The 16,140-nt window shown below is 43.1% G+C and overlaps 1 protein-coding gene across 3 annotated transcripts in view; it reads left to right on the top strand.

The window, feature by feature from the left end:
- The window catches only part of LRRC8D (leucine rich repeat containing 8 VRAC subunit D), a 113,186-nt gene that overhangs the window by 18,510 nt on the left and 78,536 nt on the right, over positions 1–16,140 (top strand). The window contains exons 1-2 of one of the 3 annotated variants that reach the window (XM_028087634.2): positions 2,292–2,307; positions 2,629–2,776. The exons of 1 other annotated variant lie outside the window; for it this stretch is intronic. The gene's annotated coding sequence lies outside the window, so the exon portion shown is untranslated. Of the gene's footprint in view, positions 1–2,291; positions 2,308–2,628; positions 2,777–16,140 lie in introns of those variants that run through there. One more of the 3 variants, XM_028087633.2, reaches the window with a different exon arrangement.

Below are 16,140 nucleotides of genomic sequence, written 5' to 3'. Positions count from 1 at the left end.
TCATAGGAGTGTTGTATTACCCAAACTGTACACTGGGATCCATGCAGGTTAATTTCAGCATGTTTCCTTTGATTTTTCTGAAGAATTTCCTCTCTTCAGAGGTTTTCCTTCTAGGCTCTTGGAGTCATAATGAATAACAAAAATGGAGGCAGGGATACCAAAATGTATTTTAAAATGGAATTGTATCCTCAAAAACATGGTTATTATTGACAGAGTTGTTTCAGATGAGAGAGAAGTGAGATAAGTTTTGAGCTACATGCTTCCCTCCCACCATGTACTTTGTGGGGTAAAAATGGTAGTGCTTTGGGAAAAAGCATTAAGTCTGGGAAAAGAGGTGAAGAGTTGATAAGTCCAGGGAAGCAAGGGACTGTGAGAAAGTAAAAGGTGGCAGCCAAAGCAGAGCTGGACCCTAAAAGGATGCTGAGACCCCTCAGTAATAAGGCCTCATTAGACTGTATCTCTGCCCCTCCCCCCACCCGTGCCCCCTCCCCGCCGCCACCACCCTACTGCTACACTTGGACTGCCCTTGGCCGATCACCTGCACAGTCTACAACTCCAGAATGTGCTCCTTAGTGAGGGGGCAAGTGAGATGCAGTTCATCTGGACACAGGATAAAAGCACTCACCTCCTCCCTCAGGCTCCGCAAGTGTCGGGGTCTTGCCATTGCCAAGGTTCTTAATCACCTTTTTACATGTGCTCTGTTTCTTGGCTTGTCTGGAGGCTGATAGCGTGCTACTGACAGGTGAGCGTGAGCTAAGTGCTGAAGCAGAAGGAAATGGAAAACAGAATTTCAACAGTTTCACGAAAAGTTGAGGCCATCTGTGTGTTGTTTTGTTTGCCCTCTTAAAAAATCCCAGTTAGAGAAAAAGAATTCAGGGAACAAATACTAGTCAGCCGATTAGATTCTGAACTTGCTCAGACTTTGTACCTTGGCATAAGAGAGGCTATCCTCGCACCTTTTGAACTTTTGCCACTGAGTAATTCTGAAAAGGCTGAAAGAGCCAGTAGTAGGTAGTAGGAAAGAGCACAGTGTCCTCTGCTTGGGTAATCAAGGTACATGTTACTGAGGTGGGTAAGGACCCTGGCTAGTTCAACGGGGTTACAGCTTGTAAACTGCAGGATCATTTGGAGATGAAGAAATGGATTACAGATGGTTGCTGGGCTTGATTTTTCTCCCGGGATTCACTATTGTTTTGAGAATTAGCAGAGTGTAGAGGAAATGGCCCAGATTTTATACTTAGGAAAGACCTGTTATTCAGCTCTCCATTTGACCATTTTCTAGCTGAGACATCAGGACAGTTAACTTCTCTGACCGTGTTTCCTCAGTTGGGAATATGAGAATAGGACATTTGTAGATCTGTTGGGAAATGTTAAAACTAAGAGCACATTAGAATGAGATGCTGCCTAGCACAGAGTAGGAGCTTACCACCAATTTCTGCTTCAGTCAAAGTTTGGCTTTTTATGTAGAATAATTATCCTACTCTCCATGCTGAGTTTTGAAAGATGAATAACTTTTATTTAAGGCATCAGCTTGATGATAAAAGGAACTGTTTATCCGAGACAGTCCTGTAAATGCCTTGTGACCCTAGAGATTTGTGTGGAAGGGCAGGCAGGGCACAGGGCACAGCCATCCACACCTGGAAGCCCAGAAACCCGGCACTGAGCACACGTATGAACTCCTAGAGCTGGCACGCTCTGCATATGGCAGATTTTTAAACCACCTGTTCACTGTTTTTTAAACACTACCCTGAGGTTCACCTAAGTCAGAGGGTAAAGCAGTGAACCCAGACTCAGAATTTTGGAACTGCTCTGTGATTTCATAAGCACAAAGAAGTACTTAACTTGTTTCCTGAAACAGTACACTGTACCATTATCTTCTGTGTGGAATTGGTATATGGAATGTTAGGGTACTGTGAGGATGAGGTTTTCCGCGTAGAGACCCCAGAACCCTGGAACTCCCCTCCCCCACCCCCCCACCCCCACCCCCAGTTTGTGGCAGCTGTGTGCACGCTTTCTTTTGAGTCAGCCAGGCGCAAGACAAGTCATTTCCCATCCTGAGGCTCTTCAGTTGCTGAGTTGGAGTGGATGTACTGGGATGTGGCTATTCACTTAAAATTTTTGCATAAATCCAGCCTCCACTCCCCTGGAAAGGCTCGGTCCTGTCTTTACACCTTCCCCACGGCGATTTTGTTGCAGGGGCGGGGGCGGGGAGGAGAGGCCAGGAAAGGAGGAAAGCGGAGGCCGACTACACGCGGCGCGGCGCTCTGCGCTCTGCGCTCGGGATGAAGTGTGCAGTCCCTTGACTCGGTACAAGTGGGGAGGGGAGAACCCGGGCAGGGGCTGGAAACGGAAGGGCTATGAGCGTGCCGGCTGCGCGCTGGCTGCGAGGCCTCCGGCAGGGGGAGGCCCGGGCCGGCAGGGAGCCGCCGCGCTGGGAGCCGGTGTGGCGGGTCGCTGCCCGCCCGGCGCGGGGGACAGCTCCTGGAGCGACCATGGCGAGGCGGGCGGGGGCGGCGGTAGTTATGCAACCCGCAGCCCCCCGGTGCTCCCTCCAGCCGGTCTGCGCCCCTCCCTCCATTCTGCCAACACTCGGATCTCTCGCTCTTTCTCGCCCCTGTTTTCAAACAGGAAGTGCACGGCTGTCTGTAACGTGCCGCCGGGTCCCAGGATGGAGGAGTGAAGTCTCCGTCGCCGCCGGTTCCAGCCTTTGGAGCCCCCACCTGAAGCCAAGTCCCCAGAGAGCGCCCTGAGGGAGCAGGGTGGCCGCCTGGTCCAGGTGCGTGTGGTCAGGTCGGGAGCCCGCGGACCGGGCGCTGGGCTGTCACTGGCCGCCGCCCCTGGGTGCTGCCGAGCCAGCTCTCCAGCTCTGCGCCGCAGCCGCACACCGTGTGCCCGGTCGCGCCCCCCGTCCCCGCCTTCGCCTCCAGGGGTCTCTGTTGGCCGTGGCCTTGCCGCTCCCGGGTGTGGGGAACCCACGCGGGAGGGCGGGACGGCTTTGGGCGGCTGCCTGTGGGACCTGCTGGAGCTCACTCTCTTAGCCTTGGCGGGCGCTTTCCAGCCTGGGCTGCGTGTGCCCAGGAGGCTTCCCGGAGTCCCCAGCTGCCCTCTCCGCCCTCTCTGCCTCCTCCTGCCGCTGCCCGCTGCGGGGCACTTTGTTGCTCCCTTGCTGACCGGGGGTTTTCTGCGGGAAGGCCCTGGGAGGCTTGGGTGTTAGAAGAGTAGTGTGTGAGAAGTGGGGACCGGGCAGGGGAGAGAGGGTGAGTGGCGGACGAAGTGTAAGGTGGAAAGAGGAACCAGAGTCTTGGTGCCCAGGCTCCGAAATCCCACCTCTTCAGCAGAGCCCCACTTTGTTGTTATTTTTTGTTTTGTTTTGTTTGGGGGGGGTTGGATTGGGGGGGCCAGTGAGGGGGGAGCCAGGCTTTCAGGAACTGAGGAATTAGTGATGCAGACACGCTGGAAAGGTAGCGACCAGGAATGAGGGACAGCTAGTTCTGAGGTGTTTAGTCTGGTGTCTGGCTTGTTAACTGCAGTTGTGGTTTCTTAGCCAGGCTCCCTTGCTCAGACAGAAGGTCCTATTAAAGGTATGAGTCAGATATCTTTATTCATTATATTCCATTTTCCATCAGAGTAAAATTGAGAATGACTTTTCTCAAATTCACCAAGTAGATGATAGTTTCACATCCATCCATATCTTGCTCGTTCTCAGATGCTCATAGGTGGAGAGCAAACCTCTAGAGAAGAGGTTGGTGTTAGGCACAGACTTTGTGCTTCTTCGTTTCCCTGGCAGCTCCTGTCTCTGCAGACTAAGTCAGATTGACTTTTCCCCTAATGAAAGCCTGGCCTTGTTTCTCTGCCTATATTTATCCACCTGGTGAAACTCCAGTCTGGTGGAGGGTCACTAAGGGAGGTTGGATGGTTGAGAAGAATCAGTTTGATGGGCGGATTGGCCTCAAATGCAATTTTTGAACAATGTGAAAGTCAGTAGTATCCTCTCACTCTTCTGTTTTGGAGGAGGGATGTGAACAAATGACTAGAGGGGAGGAAAGTGAGAGTCTGCAAGGAAGGGTCTTTTTCTGCAACACCGGGGGAATATGCATAATCCCACTACCACATGCATTTAGCTCCTTCACCTTATTGGGCGGCCAGGCTGCCTCAGGAAGCAGGGTTAGTTGTAGATTTAAATTCATGACATCACATGCTAGCTATGCCGTTCTAATTTGTACTTTTTGTAATAAAACATGTTTCCTGTGTAATTTATTTTGCTTAGAAAGGAAAATCTTTTGTAGTCAGGGAGCCTAGTAAATTTGTACTGTCCTCTCCCCCCTTCCCTGGCCCCCAGAAGTGATTTGAATTCTGTGATCCCATTATTCCAGTAGTCCTTCGGAACTTTAATCAGTTTTAAAATGCAGCTGCTCTAAGCCTTGCGATAATATCAATAATTGGCATGATTGTGTTAGCAGTAAATAGTCAAGATACATTATAAGAGCTGAGCAATTAATTTTATCTTTTCTCTAGATAGATGGACGTGGGCTTCTTAAATGTGAATTTCATTGTGGTATGTCTGTGTTGATGCCTCTTCTCTTGCCAAATACATGACAAGACTAAAAGTGAAAACAAGTCAGTGAGAGAGACTCTTGAATGGCCTGTACCACCATAGTACTTTTATACCCGAGTATGCTCCTGGCCCTCCAGTTCATTAATTTATTTGAGGACTTTGTTGAACATCGGTCGCTGTACCTCAAGATAAAATAGAACAGCCTTTGTGACTCTCTGAACTTGTACCCTATTTAGAAACAGGATTTACTCCTACCCTAACAGAATTTACTAATAATTAAGTAATAACCTAGGAATAGTGATAACTGATCTTAAGATCCTCATTTTCTGTTTACAGAGCACATTTTCTAGATCTCATTTATAATTTGTTATTCCCTTTAATAGTATGGTGAAATAGGACTCATGTACTCCATTTTATGGAGAGAGGAAACTAAGGCTGATAAAATGTGACTTGTCCGTGGTCATATTAGTAAATGGAAATGCTGGGACTTCAACAAGTCTTTTGATTTGTAGTCCTGGCCCTTCTGTAATCTGGAAAGTTGCCACCTAAGGAAGAGATGGCAATGCTGATTCAGGGGTCTTTCGCCATTCCAAGGGAGTTGGTAAAACTGACTTGAGACTAGCTTTACCTACATCTTCAGATCTTTTCCCACTCTCTCCCCCCAGAGCTCAGGGGTTTCTCTGTGGTGTTCCCCCCCCCATTTGAAATTTACACTTCCTCTGTTTTATTTATTTATTTATTTATTTATTTATTTTTTAAGATTTTATTTATTTGACAGACACAGCGAGAGAGGGAACACAAGCAGGGGGAGTGGGAGAGGGAGAAGCAGGCTTCTGCGGAGCAGGGAGCCCGATGCGGGGCTCGATCCCAGGACCCTGGGATCATGACCTGAGCCGAAGGCAGACGCTTAACCATCTGAGCCACCCAGGCGCCCCACTTCCTCTGTTTTAGTAACTAGATTTAGCTGTGCTTGCATCAATGTGATTTGTTTTCTGCTGCCAAAATTCTAACGGCATATTTTAATTTACAGAAATTGTATGTCAGGTCTTAGTGGCCAGTATCTTTTTGAGGGTCAGATTAGCATATTATATCTTTTTAAGAATAAAACAGTACTTCTGGTTTACCCCTAGAACACTTTATGTCCCAGAAAAGAAATACTAAATTAAAAAATGATGTGTGTGACTCTCTATAGCCCACTGCCATACTTACCATACCACCACCATACATAGCTCTCCCAACTCCCCCACTCCCCCAGTTGGGGATACCCACTAACAAGGTCATATTACAGGGGCATCTGGCTGGCTCAGTGGGTAGAGCATGATCTCGAGGTTGTGAGTTCGAGCCCCATGTTGGACATAGAGATTACTTGAAAGAAAGAAGGGAAGAAAGGAAAGGTCATGTTATGGAAAGACACTGGCAAACCTGTATATACTTTAAATTATATATTAAGTCTTTTTGTAGTACTCCTCAGATGGAAATAAGTTTATTTTTCTTATCTTTGCAATGCTTAAAGTTAAGCCTCTCTTTAGCTAATATTTTATATTGCATTGAAAAGGATATAAATTAAAATGGGGAGTACATTTTCACTGGGAAATGCTGGATAAAAGATTTATTTTCTCTTCAACAACTGGAATATCTACATTGAGCTATAACTTCTCCTCCTTAGAATTATGTCAGAGTATCAGGAGAAGGGGAGAAATTGGGGGAGGAAAGAGATAAAGTGAGTGATTTTTCTTTTTATAAGTAAGGAATGAAATATGTATATTTTCTTAATACACAGTGCACTGCCATTTCTGTGTGGGACAGTTGCAATGGCTTGTGAATAGGAATGAAAGCATAACAAGCTTTGATGTTAAATGCCAAGGAAAAGTTTATGACCAAGAGAGGACAAGGGATGGAGATAAATGTGTTAGGATTTTCATCTTTTCAAAACATTCCCTTTTTTTCATGTCTATCATAAAATAAAAATTGTCTTCTGTTGGAATTTGTAACCTTTAAAGCAGTGGTTCTCAACCCTTACAAAAATCAGGAAGCTTTTATTAATACTTAAAGATTTCAAAGATTTTGACTTGCTTAGAGTTTTACTTCTTATTTCTGGTTGCTGATATTTAGTGACACAGGTACTATTAATATCACTCAACTGAGTATATATTATAAATAATGACCACAGCATCTTCCTGTTTTTATAAAGTAGTATTACATATATATGTGAGACCGGTTCAGTGTACTGACCTTTGCCAGCACCTTGAAGTCCATAGGGTGGGAAATCAGGGCCAAAGTAAAACAACTGCTCCAGGCTGGAAATGCTGAGATGGGAATTTAAATGTACAGTACATTAGCCACCAGATTATCAAGATTCCCAGGTGGAGATTTCCCTCTTTGGTGTCCGTTAAATAGATGATGTGTAAAGTCCTGACTTTGGATCTGATTTTGTTTTGAGGTTGTTTTTCATGGTCCGCTTTGAAGTCTTAGATTACTCAGTCACGGATAACTGGAATTCTCCCAAGAGCATTTTCCCTACATTACTTCTGTGAATACTCCGTCCTTACGTTTGTTGAGTCAGGACTCTGACACGAGTTGCACAATCACCACTGTCTTAAGTACCACCAGCAGCAGCCTTATATTCATTTCCCAGAAGCTAAAAGAAGCTTCCTCCCAACCTTAACCTTTACAGTTTTTGATAAGTATGTGAAAAGAGATATTATTTATCCCTATTCTTTAGTGGAAAAAACAGACATATAAGTTCCCATTGAATCAGTCTCTTTGGTTTCCATGCCTCTTGCTGTGATTTTGGTATTCTGTTTAAGACAGGTTAGGCTGAGCACCCAAACCTCTTAGGGTTAGTGCATGATATTCTTTTTTTCTGGTTTTAAAAGAAAAAAGTCACTTCTGATTTATCGAACACCTCATATGTGTCAGACACTTTACATGGATTATCTCTAATCCTCCTGGTGTTGTGCAGGATAGGTAATATCCCTGTGTTATAGATGAAGAAACTGAGGCAGGCAGAGATGGTAACTTATCCAATTCACAGAAACAAGCTAAAGCCTGGACTGGGATTCAGATTTCTGATTCCCCATGCTAGAACAGTCCCTTTTTTACATCTGCTTCTTTGTCCTTAACCTCACCGGTGAAAAGAAATGATCACACTTTGTTTAGTCTTACCTTTCGTTTTATCGTTTCAGCAAGGGTTAAGTTACAGCCATAGAGAATATGTGTTTGGAAATAGGGACATGGAAGAGTCAAAATTTTTATAAATTTTATAAAAAAACATTTTATAAATATTTTTGGCTTTCATGCAGTATGTATTCATTTCTCCCCCTAAGGAGCCTAGATATATTGAATCTGTTGGTGATAGTTTCTTGAGGCAATATTGTCCACAAGCAGAATTGCCTGGATCTTGGGATGTAAGCATACTGATTTTACTAGGAAACCTGCAGCTTGTTGTTAGGTTTATGTCCCCACCAATACTGCACGATGATTTCTTTTTTTCTTAACAAATTTCCTGATTTTTGCCAATCTGGTGGATGTTATTTGTACTTCATAGTTTAATTTTGCCTTTTTACGATTATAAGTGAGGTTGAGCATCTCTTTATTTACTTAATTTAATTTCCCTTTTCTGTGAATCGGGTCTCTTGCCCTTTTCTGGCAAGAAGTTCCTTGAAAGCGTTCTCGTGGAGTTCCTGTATATTCTAGAAACAAATTCCTTCTTAGCTTTAGGTGTTTGGAACGCTGTCTCCCAGAACATCACTTGCCTGATAACTGTCGATGGTGACTCTCATTAACAACAACAAAAATCCTTAATTTTAATGTAGGTGAACCGACCAGTTTTTAATATTAATGTGGTCTGTGCATTGAGTCATTTCAGGAATGCTTCCCTATTCTGGGCTTACAGTTTAGTCTCTCCTCCCTTTATTAACTTTATAGGTTTACTCTTGAGTTTTTAAACTATTTGGAATTGAAGATAGGAGGTAGAAACCCGTTTCTACTTTTAAAAAACTGGTCATATCGTGAGCCAGTTTCACCAGCACTATTTATGAAATAATCCGCTCTTTCACTACCTCTGGTATATAAGTGTACATTTATATAGATCTCTTTCTGAGAACCCTCATTTGTTTAGGTGGCTTATTTGTGTGCTTCTGGGTCATTGATACACTTTTTAAATTACTATGGCTTTAGGTGCACCTGGGTGGCTCAGTCGATTAAGTGTCAGCCTTCCTTTGGCTCAGGTCATGATCTCAGGGTCCTGGGATCAAGCCCCACTTTGGGCTCCCTGCTCAGCGGGGAGTCTGCTTTTCCCTCTCCCTCTGCCCCTCCCCCCTGCTCATGTGCGCACTCTCTCGCTCTCTCTCAGCTAAATAAATAAAATCTTTAAAAAAATACTGTGGCTTTGAAATATGTTTTATCTTGTTACATGTACATTTATATAACTTGATCTTATTATCAAGATTGAAATAAATTTAAAAGTTCAAAAATAGATGATTTTAGCTAGATTTCTTGCTGTTATCTGCATGTTTGTTAACTCTTTACACCTGCATACATTTTTCTAGAAATGTGTTTACTTCACTGGGAACATTCTGTATTTATTTAATAACATATTTTAATTTTAACATCCCTCACTTTACATTTCCTTCTCAGTTTTATTTATTTATTCATTGTTAGCAATATGGCTCCCTTCCATACTTGGTCACCTATGTAGGGCAGGGGATGTCTCACTTCAAAGGCTTCTCTTCTTCAGTGCTCTGTATGTGCTTATAGAGCTAGGATGTGCTTTCCTGGTATGGCTTTTGAATGAATGTTTTATGAGGTGTGATGCTGTAATACATGGCTGAATACTCTTGAAAGCCTGTTAATTATAGATGTGTCTTTATTATTGGGAAAACATTGCCAGTTTTGGCTTGGTTTTCTCCAAGTTTACTTTTCACCACTCTCTTCTCAGTTCACTTAGTCTCATTTCTCTTCCAGGCTCTAATATATGTCCCCCTGAATGCTGGATCATTTGATTTGGTAAACGGTCATTTGCATGCCTATAGAGAATAGAGTGTCCTTTTTGCTTAGTTGATGAAATGGCATGGAACCATGTTGTACATAACATGGCTTATTATTGTAAATTAATTTGAAGTTACTGTGGGGGACAAATTGTGGTCTCAAAATAGATATCACAGGACATGGTTGTCTGGACCAAAGATGTTCCCCTTGGCCATCAGTTCTACCACTATATGGGTGACAGGCTATATTTTATTTTTCTTTCATCTGGAGTTCTTAAGGTGCTTTATGGATATAGGGGAGGGTTGCAATCTAACTACTGAAATTTAGTAAGCTTGCACAAAGTCCAGTAAAATTATAATGTAGAATGTTCTAGAGTTTAAAACCTGCTTAGACAGATAAGACCATGTCCTCTGGGCTGTTGGAGTTGTTCTCCCAGTGTGCTTTAAACAGGATTTATTAGGTATTCATCTAAGTTTGATTATAACAACCCTAGCTACTGACCTGATTGAACTTACATACTCAGGAGAGGTCTTCATCAGTGCTGACATTTTCCATTTCTCGTTCAGGTTCCTTTATGCTCAACTCACCAGCTGTCAGATCCACCTGTCTTACCAGCCTTCTCTCTCAGTCATTTATTCTAATATAATTGACAGCAGAGCTACTTCATCCATTCGACAGACATTTGCTGAGCTCTAAACTACTGAATCTTAGTTCCCTTATCTCTCTTCCTCCTACCTGCTGTGTACCAGTCATTGCGCTAAGTTCTGAAGATAACAATGTGAGTATGACACAGTGCCTCACCTCAGAAGATAGACCCATAAATCATTAACTGGAACTTAGAATGTGAGGTGCTTTACAGCAACACGTTGTGATAAATAATAATAGAGAGGGGGGCACAAAGAAGGCAGTGATTTGTTCTTGTCTGTGAGGAAAGAATTCATGAAGGAGGTGATTTTGGTGATTATTAGAGGGATAGGATTATTTACCAGGCTGAGCAGGAGGGGAAAAAAAAAAAACCCCAAAAAATGAAAAAACCCCAGAAGAAATAGCCCAGGTTCAGAGCCGGGAAGAGCTCAGTGTGTGAGGAGCAGAGTGTGAGTGACTGGCACAGAGAGGTCTTGGTGCAGAGGGGAGAAGGGGTTAGGGGTGCATCTTGGTCTAGATTCTTGATCCAGCCATGTCTAGAGCCACACCTGCTGTTTCTAGAAGTGTGGGCTTTTTCCCAGCAGCATTGTGGAATCACCAGAGATGAAACAGATGCTTAAACCATGGTCCTAAGGTATATGAGAAGGAAGCAGGGAGAAGCCCAGTGGCTATTAAAACAATCCACGTAGAAAGTGAGGACTGAAAGTGTGGTGACAATGGTGGAAAAGGAAAGGACAGGGTGGATTTGAGACTAATCTAGGAGAGAGAATTGGTTACTGACTGAATGGAAAGTGGGAGGGGAGGAAGAAGAAAGAAGAAAGATGACTTGATGTTTCTGGCTGGGAGGATTCACTGTCTGAAGGTGTCGTTAGTCAGAATGGAAAATATGAGAGGAGCAATTTTGGAGAGAGAGCAATGCGTTCCGTTTGAACTTAGGTTGAGGTGCCCCTGGGACACTGAATTGTCCTTGAGAGGCCTCGCCCCCAGAGAGAAGTCAGGGCTGGAGATGTGTTTTGGGGAGTGACGGGAACTGATGATTGTTGCCATGAATGTAGTAGCTGAGACCATTCACGGATGGCCCAACGACCGAAAGACCAAGCAGAAGAAGAGGAGAAAGAAAGAAGCTCAGGAAAAGACAGAAACAAAACTGATGGAATTATTATGCACCAGGGTTTTTGTTTTGTTTATATATATTGCCATACAGTCCTTTCAGGAGTATCCCCTGAAATAATTGTTGTTGTTGGCTTTTACAGATAAGCTCTCCGAAGCTCGGATAAGCACCTTGCCAAAGCACCCAGGTGTGGTAAAAAGGGAAAAGCTCTCAGGTCTGTCAGAGGCCACAGGAAGGTCAGGTAGAGCAAGGATTGAAAGTGGGAGCCTGGGTTTGGCAATGAGATATTCAGCTGGTGTTCAGTAGTCAGAAGAGTTCTAAAGTCCCAAGTCGGCATAGTCGTGGGTGAGGAAAGAGTAGGCCTTGAGAGGGGAAGCACCAGTTGGGGGTGTGTGTGTACACAGTTGTCCGTGAAGGACTATTCTTGTGTGTGCAGTCGTGTCTAGAGCTTGTATTTTGTTTGAGAAGTGTGGCGAGGGAGTGACTAAAGGTAGAAGAGAGAATGACTGTCAGAGGAAGGCTCCAGAGAAAACAGGCCTAGCCAAGATCAGGAGTGCAAGCATGGTCAAAGGAAGTGTCTTGAGGGGCACTGGGTGGCTCAGTCATTGGGTGTCTGCCTCCGGCTCAGGTCATGATCCTGGGGTCCTGGGATCGAGCCCCGCATCGGGCTCCCTGCTCGGCGGGAAGCCTGCTTCTCCCTCTCCCCCTCCCCCTGCTTGTGTTCCCTCTCTTGCTGTGTCTCTCTCTCTGTCAAATAAAATCTTAAAAAAAGGTGTCTGAGAAGGAAGAGGGACATTCGTTCCTTTGGGGCAGGAGAGGAAGAGAAGTTATGTGTGCCTGAAAAGGGGTGTGCAGGTGGAGAAGGAAGTTGAGAAAGTTCGTTTCTAAAGGTTTGGGTTTTCTCAGTAAAGTAGGAGCTGATAAAATCTTCTGGGAATGAAGGGGCCTTGAGAAGACAGTTTAAAGTTATTAATAGTAAACTTGGAGAAAGGACCTCACTGATGGAGGTAGGATGTGTAATCATTGAGGGCCCAGTTGGGGCTTTGTTAGCGGGCATTAGGTGGTGATGGTGGGGTTTTTTTCTGGTTGATAGAGTACGATGAATATCACGACTGGTCTTTTAAAATAAAACACAAAGGCCTTGCCTGCAATGTTAGGTTTTGATGGTGATTTAAGGACACTTAAGGTGCCGGGGAAGGGAGGAAAGGAGCACAGGAGTGAAGAGATTGAACGTTAGGGAACGTGAGTTCTGGTCTGAGCTCTCCATTCACAGGGGGCGGCCTTGGGGAAGTCAGCTCATCTCACTGAGCCTCACTGTCCTCCTCTTTCAGGGGAGGAAGTTATAATTAGCGTCCCCCTGAGTCTCCTATAAGTCCCAGAATGTCTGTGAGACTTGTCCATTAGTAGACAAAAAGAGTGGACAGAGGGGAGGGGGGTGGGGGATGGGTTAGCCTGGTGATGGGTATTAAAGAGGGCACGTTCTGTGTGGAGCACTGGGTGTTATGCACAAACAATGAATCATGGAACACTCCATCAAAAACTAATGATGTAATGTATAGTGATTAACGTAACAATAAAAAATTTTAAAAAAATGAGTGGACAGAAAGTGAGAGTCGCTAGATTCCTGTCATTTATCATTCATGAGTTCCCCTGCTAGCAGCTCTCCCCAGTGCCGTTGGGGAGTCGACAACTCGAGGCCAGACTAGCTGTCAGGTGAGCATGTCCAGTGCCCGCTGCCGGGCCACACTGGGTAGGCTGTCGGGAAAGGGAGGCAACGGGGCTGTGACTGGAGTCGGGTGAGGGGTCGGCAGGGTGGGTTTGCTGCGTGTGTGTGCCGGCTCCCCAGACATCACACGTTACTTCATCCAGGTGGTGGTGCTCTTTGTGTGCATCATCTGTGCTGGTTCTTTCCCTCGTACGATTGCATTTGATTTTAGCTGGGTTTATTTCTCCCTCCTCATTGAAAATGTAGCATTGTAGAAGAGAAGTCAACGGTTGAAGAAGGTTAAGCACTATTTCTAGCATCTTACCTCAGAAGGCCTTCTTTTCTCCTTCCCATCTCCTTCCGTACACCTGGATTTCTTTGCTGGTAGAAAAACCAGAAACAGTTTAAAGTATTTCATCACTTAAGGCTCAGTTGGGTATGTTCTTCCCCTGGAAGGTTTACTTTTCAAAGCCATTTAAACTGTCTTTGCCTCCTGTTAAGAACAGGGATGACATCTTAAAACCCTAGAGGTGTGGCTGGCATTAAAAAATGAATCCAGATCAGGTGAGTGGCTCCAGAGATGATTATAATAATTTAACAAGCCTAAACAGGTAATAGGACACTCTTCAAAAATTCAGTCTCTAATCTTTCTCTGTGCTGTTAAATATTTGAGAGAAACTTGGGCATTTCCTTTTTTCCTCATTAAGCTATTACACAACTTAATGCTTGGAAAATTCTTCACAGGAAGAAACAGGGTGTAACAGTTTGCATGAGACCTTTTTTTTAAAAATTCATCCTTTTAGCTTAAGTCTGAGAATACTATTCTCTTCATCCCACTGCTCTAGTTTCTTTCTGAAAGTCTAAATTTCTCCATATAATTAAATATTCTTCAAAGTGGAACATAGTTAAAAAAATTAAAGCCATTTAAATGTGAAGTTAAAACATAGTCTATAAATGTGTTCTTCCATTTCCTGAGAAACAACAGGAAGGATTTGCTTTCTCAAAATAAACTAAGTAGCCTGACTGTGAACTTAGAGTAGTAGAGATCAAAGATTCCAGCATCATCACACAATGGGAAAGTTTCAGTCATTTTTTTTCCAACCTCAGAAAATCAAATCAAATGCTTCTTTTTTCACTTTTAACACGAGGAGCGAGGATATGTATGTGAAATTCAAAAACATACCTTTGGCATATGTGAAATTGTCATAGCCTAATCGCTGGCTAATCCTTCTAGGAGAGTCCTCTTCCACGATGTATTTGATCAATATGGGCATGCTAGACATGCAGCGATGAAAATGTCTTTTTTGGGTATTCAATTCAGGACGATTAGAGAAAGGCCAGCTGAGTTTCTGTAAACTTACAGCATCTAAACTTAAGCATGCTAGATCAGTGAATTATTTCATAGCTTTGCTAGTAAGAAATGTTTAACAGCTTGTATTGGTCATTGAACTACATGGAAAAAGGAATCTGCTACAGTAATATGTGTATATATATATATAATAACACACACTCTCAGGTAGGAGTAAGAACATTTATTAATATTTCTCGACTTCCAGAAACAAGGAGTGAGAGCTCATCTTAAAGAAAGGAAATCAGTTGTGTTATGGTCAGCAGATTTTTGTTTGTGAGTTACAAGCAAGATTAGGGAGAAATATATGCATTAAGTATTCAGCTATCATTAATTTGGGAGTTCAGATAATGTGCAGTTCTTTATTTCTCAAATAGTATAAATAAGTCAACATTTTGAAATACTGGACATTGTTTATATGTATTGGGGAAATTATATATACATTGAGAACGGTATAGAATTTCTCAGTAGACCATTTTTTTTTTCTGTACTTACCTTTCAAGAAAAGGTAGAAGAACAGAGTTCAGAGCACTTTACAGCTTTAATCTCAGTTTCTTTCTTTCTTTATTTTTAACCTAAGTTTATGTTTACATTGGGTATCTCATAGACCGTGTATATTTGGGTCTATTTTTTAAAGAATCTAATCTGATAAGCTGTGTCTTTTAATTGGTGTATTTACACGAGTCACATTTAAAGTGATTATTGATATATAGTCGGTTTAATATCCACCATGTTTGTAACTGTTTTTTATTTGTTGCACTTGCTATTTGTTTCTTTTTTCCCTTTTCTTCCTTCTGTGGTGTGTGTCTGTGTTCATTTATTTCTTTCTTTTTGGGAGAGAGAGAACGTATGTGTGCTTGTACACTCAGGGTGAGGGGGGAGCAGAGAGAGAGGGAGAGGGAGAGAATCCTCAGATTCCCTGCTGAGCATGGAGCCTGATGCAGGGTGAACTGAAATCCAGAGTTAGCCCAACTGAGCCACCCAGGCGCCCCTCCCGCTGTTGTTTTTAAGTGAACATTTTATATGATTCTATTTTATCTCCTCTTTAAGCATATCAGTTCTACTTTTTACAAAAATTTTTTAGTGGGTTACCCTAGAGTTTACAATTGATTTTACTTTCTTAAAAAAAAAAAAAAGGCAAAAAAGCAAAAACATGTTTATGTGCATACGTAGAGAAAAAATTTGGAAGGATATGTACTAAGACGTTATGAGTAGTTAATCTCTGGGTGGAAAGATTATAGATAATCTTTACTTTCATTTCTCTAGTTTTCTGTATTATCTGATTCTTTTAATGGCAAGCAGGTATTGCTTTTATAATCAGAAACAACAAGGCCCTTCATTTTGAAGAGAAAGGAGAGGGCAAATCACAGCAAAACAAGCTGAAAATCTCCTATGGTTCTACAATTTACACCGTCTCTTGTCTTCCAGCTTGAGATAACCACACTTTCCCTACAACCCCCATCACTGCACTGGGAGGACAAAGGAAAAGGGTTTGGCCGCTTCTCACCTTGCACTGGGAAGGTTGTCAGCTCCTTTTCTGTAGTGAGAATGAACCCTCCAAAGGACTTAGGACCCATCCACTATGTGGTTTGACATAAAAACGGTTTTCACCTAATACAGAGTTAACCAAACCCCTCTCTTTCTGTATAATTAAATTTTCCTGTGCATGGAACGTCCTTATGGGTCTTCACTGTCCTTAAAAAAAATAATGAGCAGAGGAGTAAAAAACTTGAAAAGTAGTTTAAAGCATAGCTTTCCTTGTAAAACTTGTAATAAATAGTTCTTTG

The sequence above is a fragment of the Eumetopias jubatus genome, unplaced genomic scaffold (genome assembly GCF_037043125.1).
Source record: "Eumetopias jubatus isolate StellerSeaLion01/CBP00866 unplaced genomic scaffold, mEumJub1_p1.0 scaffold_4, whole genome shotgun sequence".
In the NCBI taxonomy this organism is placed as follows: domain Eukaryota; kingdom Metazoa; phylum Chordata; class Mammalia; order Carnivora; family Otariidae; genus Eumetopias; species Eumetopias jubatus.
The sequence above is the reverse complement of the archived record's forward strand: the minus strand, read 5'-3'. Positions and strand labels throughout refer to the sequence as shown.